Genomic DNA, 7,117 nt, shown 5'->3' on the forward strand with positions numbered 1-7,117 from the left:
TGTGGACCTCCACATGTCTGATTCATCCTTGGGAGCAATTTCCAAACACCTGAAGGTAACACATTCACCTGTACAAACAATAGTAAACGAGTATAAACACTATGGGACCACGCAGCCATCGTACCACTCAGGAAGGAGATGTATTCTGTCTCCTAGAGATGAACGTAGTTTGGTGCGAAATGTGCAAATCAATCCCAGAACAACAGCAAGGGATCTTTTGAAGATGCTGGAGGAAACAGGTAGACAAGGATCTATATCCACAGTAAACGAGTCCTATATCAACATAACCTGGAAGGCTGCTCAGCAAGGAAGAAGCCTAAATGGTCTAAAACAACCATGAAAAGCAAGACTACAGTTTGCAAGAGCACATGGGGACAAAGATCTTACATTTAGGAGAAATGTCCTCTGGTTTGATGAAACTAAAATGTAACTTTTTGTCTAAAATGATCATAGTTATGTTTGAGGGAAAAGGGTGAGGCTTGCAAGCCGAAGAACACCATCCCAACCATGAAGCATGGGGGTGACAGCGTCATGTTGTGGGGGTGCTTTGGAGGAAGGACTGGTGCACTTCACAAAATAGATGGCATCATGATGAAGGACTATTATGTGGATATATTAAAGCAACATCTCAAGACATCAGCCAGGAAGTTAAAGATCGGTTGCAAATGAGTCTTCTAGATGGACAATGACCTCAAGCATACCTCCAAAGTTCTGGCAAGGACTAGCCAAAATATTTTTTGGTATAAATAAAAATATGTCTAAAATACTGATGGTTGAGCTTATCTTGTATTAAACCCAGAACATTCCTTTAAGCTAAACTCCAAGATATTCAAACAATATTTGGCTGTTTATGGCCAGCATGATCTCACATTAAAATCTCACATATTCTCTTTAGCCAAAATCGGTATACGTTGACGGAATTTGAAAACACTGCCCCCAGAGGATGAAGCGGGAAGTGTTTAAGAGCATATAAACAAGTGTGACAGCCATTTATATCCAGGAGAGGTCACCAGAAGCCAGTTGTAAAGATAATTATTTCAGCAGAACAGGCTGTAAAACAGTGAAGAGAAATGCTTATTTCATTTAATCTATTTTATTTCATTTTCATTTAATTCCTGCAGAAAATGTTGGTGTGATTGCAAAGCTTGAAGTCAGTGACACTGTCTTGATTTCCTTTCTCCTGAATTTGTTATACAGCCTACTCCTGGTGAACAAGGTTTGAAATGAACAAATTAAATGAATTTGAATGAAAATGTAATTGATAATTTTTCATGCAGAGTATTTTGCTGATGTACCAGCCACTGTGGAAGGTGAAATGTAAGACTTCTCTGAGTAAAATATTACAAGAAATTAGACACAAAGATGCACGTTTGATGAAAGGTGATTATATTTTGAAGAACAGAAGAAAGAAAAGCCACGATAAAGCCACGATGTGCGTCTGATTTGATTTGTGTGTGCAGTGAGCCCTGCTCTTCATGAGTGCAATGAAAGCGCTTCTCCTAGACATGTACATTCATAGAGTTCTAGGCCTCGTTTCCCAATAACTATTGATCTTAGCTATTAAGAGCATTTTCTACGAGCGATTTTATAAATGTTTTTACAAACACATTCGATAAGAACACACATTTGGCAGCATTTATTTGGGAACATAAGGGAATTTATTAGGCTTATTTATTATGATGATTATTATATTTATCTTTACATTTTATAATCATCTTTAGTTCTTAATTTGTAGGCTATCCTTGAGTGATAGCAAATTGGGTCATTGGAGAGTAAATTGTTTGGTTTTGGGGAGGTGGTTATATATAAGATTTTTTTAATCACTTTGTTATTTTAATTACTCTTTTGTTTAGTTTAAAGGGCAATTTGAATTTAGAAATGACAAGGGACAAAATTTTGTGGAGACCCGCACAAACACGTGTACTCAATTCCATATTGCAACATGTTACCTATACATTTTTACATATTTGTATGATTTTGAGTAGTCTATGGGCAATATAAACATTTTTCTTTTTTAAAATAGTAAATTATTAGTTTGTGCTTTCGCTCTTTTGAAAAAAATGCATCAACCAAAAATAAAAAAAATTGGCTCCTTTGAGAAAAAAGTTCCAGACCCCTGGTTTATACTAACGTGAATACTTCCTCACTTGATTGGGAATTGAAATGTGGTCTCCCATGCAACTGACGCAATGCGCTACCAGTCGAGCCACGATGGAAAGTAATTGTTGTTGAGCCTTTCCAAATATGTCCGATGGGAGATAGGGCATGTCAGAGAGTCGGCATACTGTTGCCTTCCCGTGTGATCATGTTGTTATGCCAGTGAAGACTGCGTACAACAAAAATTCAGGTTGTGACAATTCAATTTAGATTCAATTTGCATAGTGTGCACAGAGCTGAACTAGACAACTGCTTCTTAATGACGTGATTAAAAGCCCATCTGAGATGTCTGTTTTCACTTATTTTGATACTTAAGTCTGTCTTTCTCAACAGTAGTGTTGCGGTTCAGGGACAACCCATACCAGAGAGAATTATGCTGTTTAAAAGCAGCAGGTTAACAGGCATAAACAAATGACTGTGTGTCTGTGATCGGCAGTTTACTACAAGTGCCATATGGTAATATGTCTCCTGTCACTTGCAATTCTTTTGTCAAAATAGCTAGTTAAAAGTTTATCCCCGCCCCCTAAGTCAATCAATGTTCAGGGAAGGATGGCACTACTTGTTATCGGAGCGCACAAGGCACGCATGCTGCTTGTTTACAGCCGCAAGACGCAAAAACTGTTGCTCCCGTATGGTTGTCACTATTCCAATAAATTGCAAGATTGGTAGTGACTCATGTATTCAGTACACATACACTGAATGATAAATTAGGGGATTCAGTCAGCATTTAAATGTAGCTGCCACTTCCAAAACTAAGCATGGCTTCTTTTAGATTAGCGTCTGTCACAATTTAATATGTAGTCCCTAATAAAACATAGTGGACAAAACTCAAATAAAAGCTCAACAGGGCCAGTGAACAATATTACTAATTACACACTGCTGTGATGTTTATACTGTTTGAAAGAGCCACAACAAAACGGATATTAATGTCTACTAATAATGCCAAGACTAGCAGCAACATAATGCAATAACAAACTCTGAAAATGCATATAGTCTTGTGTTCTTTCTTCAGATCATCTTCAGACTTATTTGGCTTTCGTGATGAGAGTTCTGAGGGCACTATAATACAAGTACCCCATGAATACAGGAAGGCTTTTACGTTCCTACTGTGTGCACAAAGGAGAATCTAATCAACTTTGTAGCCACAAAACAGCAGGGTGCTCCAAATTCATATTTACTCAAAAGCTCAAACAATCTCAATAATGTGTTACACACTAATTTGACTGCAAGATAAAAGACAAATGAATGCATGGGGGAGATACATCTTTACGGATCTTAATATTTTGAAATCGGATAACTGCTGGAGGCCACTGCTAAAACATGTATTTGACTTCAAGAAGTCATTGGGTAGACTTGTAAAGTGTCAGCCTCGTCATGAATAGCCACCTTAATGTTGTTTAGCTCACTATACAGTACACTTGGTTGACATCAGCTGTTTCTGTAACACGAAATACAAATTCACAAAAACTTTATTATAGTATAAAGTAGGGATGTACCTATACATTTATTTGGTACTTGCTGATATCAAGTCCAATGCCTGTTTTTTTTTTGTTTTTTTAACTCCATATCAAATTTATTTCAATTTTATCATCAAAATGGTGTTAAATAAATTAATTCATTTAAACCTTTAATGAAAATATAAAAATGTATTATCAACATAGTATTGTATTATTTTTTATAAAAATAAGTGCTGATATACAGAACCTCACAGCACAATCCAAAATGCAACATTGGAGTTATATTTTGTCAAATAAAGTGCTGCATAACAGAACGTTAGATACTGCTTAAGTATAATGCAATTACTACTGATTTATTATTATTAGTAGTAGTAGTAGCAGTTGTAGTAGCAGTAGTAGTAGTTTTACAGTGAATCTTACTTAACTTTACAGTAGTCATATATTTCTGTCATACTTTTCCCCTATAAATGTACCTTTAATTATGATGGAGCTTTTATTTTGAAGTTTTTCAGTGTTGTTTTGACCATGGAGCTCAGACGACGGCTGCTTCCCACTCTGGAAAAGCTGGTCGCTACATGACTCAAGGTGATTATTAAACCCCAAAAGGCTGCTATTTAATTTAATAAGTATGTACTGTGTATATGCTTTGTGCTACATCGTGAATTTGGACTCTGTTTACAGTCATCTGCTACAAACAGTGTATGCAATGCTCATGATAGTGTTTTCCCCGTATGAGTCTTGGAGGTGCCTTAAAAGGTATAAGCAGCCGGTGTCAGCACAACACTGTCTCCACACATTCACAAGCGCTCACATTTGAATTGCATGCAAACTGTGTATTTATCTCATTAAATAACAGCTTTTGTTGTTAAATATCTCACAAGGACATGACGTGAGTTTAATTTGTGGGATTAATGTTAATGTAATGACATACTTATATCAGATGGTATCGGCTTTTGGTATCCAAGCATTTTTACAAGTACGAGTATCAGTACATGATCGCGGTATCAGACCAGATGCCAGTATTGTACCCCTAGTATAAAGGGACAAAATTAGCCAATTATAAGGTCATAAAACTATCCGTAACAATCCTTAATGGAACATCTATTCTCAAAAGACAGTATGTTGCATGGATTGTAATTAATGGACATGTGTCTCAAGGTTATGCTTTGCAATGAAATTTCGAAACGGAACTCTTGAGAATCACAAGAAATATTCTTCCACTGTAAAAACTGAAAATGCGCTATTTCTACCTGATCTCACCAATTGAGTTGGTTCAGTCATTTTGAGTAATATTTTTAACCTGAGCAAAACATGAAGCAGAATTTTTTGGTTAACTAACCAAACATTATATAAAACGGTGTATAAATAACTAATACAACAACTTGAAGTTTAAATAGCTTTAAATAGCTTTTTTGTTCTTTGTATTGCTCTCATCGTGAGGCAACTAGTTGACAAGCATGTGAACAAAAGTAAAAAAGAATAACAGAATCAAATACAAATATATATTTTTAAAAGAAAAAGCAAATATCACACAGTTCACACAGTTGAAAGAAAGACTGGATCTGCCAAAAGAGGGAAAATATTTCAGCAAGATGCCGAAAGCATACATCAAAGTAAAGTTCATTCTGAAAACTTTCCAGAGCTTGCTCATGGGACATTTCCGTGACATATTTTCGGTCGGAGGGATCACTTCGAAGAGAGCAAAGATATTGCAAGGCCAAAGACAAACAGAGAAATTGTTGGAGAGTACAAAGCTTTGCGCTATATTGCTTTATTGCACTGATCTGTGATATCCGGCATTCTTCGTGAGGGGCAATCGATCACATGAATGTGATTTTACTTCTCCTTGTTTGCAAATGAACTCACTCTGCGTTCTAAAGATGAATTGCCTGTCAAACAATTGCCCGCGTTGTTATTGTGATGCTATGCTACTGTACAAACAAATCATACAGTAGCTCATCTATTTCTCCCAAGAGTGAAAGAATTTATAATGAGGTTAATATCATCAGTCAGCTGCCATTGAGAGCAGAGTAGAAAGAAAGAAAGAAAGATTTTAACTTAAAAATTTAAATAAAACTTAAAAAAATTATTAAAATAGATTTATAACTTATATATTATATAAAGCAAGTCTGCAAATACAACCTTGTTGCATCAGGGTTCTTTCTCTCTCTCTCTCTCTCTCTATATATATATATGTATATATATGTGTGTGAAAATAATTTTGCATGCACAAAGAGCAATGTCTGGCTGATTGAATATTTTGGAAATTAGCATAACTAGACAATTGTATCTTCACCACAGAAATTTGCATGACTTTTTAAGATTTTCATGATCTAATTTTTTTATAATTCCTTCATAATTTCCATGACCCTGGGAACACTAATGGGTGTAACTTCTAAACATCTTGGTCAACATCTAAAACTTCCATGTTCAGAATGCAGGTGCATGAGTCCATCCATATCAGTATCAACTGCACAACCACAAAGTCATTTTTGCCACTATTTATCAGTAGTTTATCACCATCAAATAAGTGTTTCCAGTGATTTTCACTGTGCATCATCACTATGCAACTTCCTTCTGATGGGACACACACGAAACTCTGCGCGCACAGCTGTAATTGCATTGATAAGCAGCACTTTCAACAGAAATCAGAGAGCGGAGGCAAAAACTGACTTACTTTGGATGTTGCGAGAAGAGAAAACAGCCCTCTTCTTTCTTGTTCCGTCCGTGAAGTGATGCTGCTTGCTCACAGAGTGTCAAATACTGACAGGTCTGCGTTTACAAAGCCAACAATGGAAAGAGAAAGAAAGCCAGACGCGTCAATCCGCTTGTTTCTTTACAGGATGCGCCGTCGCGCGCAGCAGCGCATCCATTAAATGCGTGCGCTGTTTGAGCCGCGAGATCTCCTCCAGCTCCCCGGCTGTGGTCCGCACCTCAACTACGATTCCACTTCAGATGCCTCTATCTATCCCTTACGACTGAAGCTATGTGAAACAGAGACACACAGAGAGAGACACAGAGAGAGACACAGAGAGAGAGAGAGAGAGAGAGAGAGAGAGGTAGGATGCGTCGCGAAGTGGCTGGTGGAGCGTCTTATGGCGCGTGCTCGAGTCTCGCGCTGGGAGTGAGCGGCTGTGTGAAGCAGCTCGCGCCTCGCAGCCGCGTCCTGATAACATAAAGATGCGTAACGGCCAGCGCTTCCGCTTTACTGAAGACTGAACTCCACCGAAGACATAGCCAAACAATAACTCGCGAAATGTATAATAAATATATGTATTTGTACAGAATGTAATTATAAAACACCAATTGTAGGCTACATATCTTGATTATAGACATTGGTATAGATCGTTTGTCAAGTCTTGAGTGTTCTGTTGAGATTTAAAAAAAAAAAAAAAAACATTCTAACACTTCATTAATGTTCCCTTGTTAATTGTTGATAAACGGGTTCGTTTATGACTAATAAGTCATCTACAAATGCATATTGAATCATTCGCATGCAGTTA

The 7,117-nt window shown here is 37.1% G+C and overlaps 1 protein-coding gene across 1 annotated transcript in view; it reads right to left on the bottom strand.

Annotated features, from left to right (window-relative positions):
- The window catches only part of cntn5 (contactin 5), a 411,731-nt gene extending 405,157 nt beyond the window's left edge, over nt 1–6,574 (bottom strand). Inside the window, exon 1 of the mRNA XM_052097793.1 lies at nt 6,292–6,574. The gene's annotated coding sequence lies outside the window, so the exon portion shown is untranslated. The remainder of the gene's footprint in view (nt 1–6,291) is intronic.
- Between the last annotated feature and the right edge of the window lie 543 nt (nt 6,575–7,117).

The sequence above is a fragment of the Xyrauchen texanus genome, chromosome 29, assembly GCF_025860055.1.
Source record: "Xyrauchen texanus isolate HMW12.3.18 chromosome 29, RBS_HiC_50CHRs, whole genome shotgun sequence".
NCBI lineage: Eukaryota > Metazoa > Chordata > Actinopteri > Cypriniformes > Catostomidae > Xyrauchen > Xyrauchen texanus.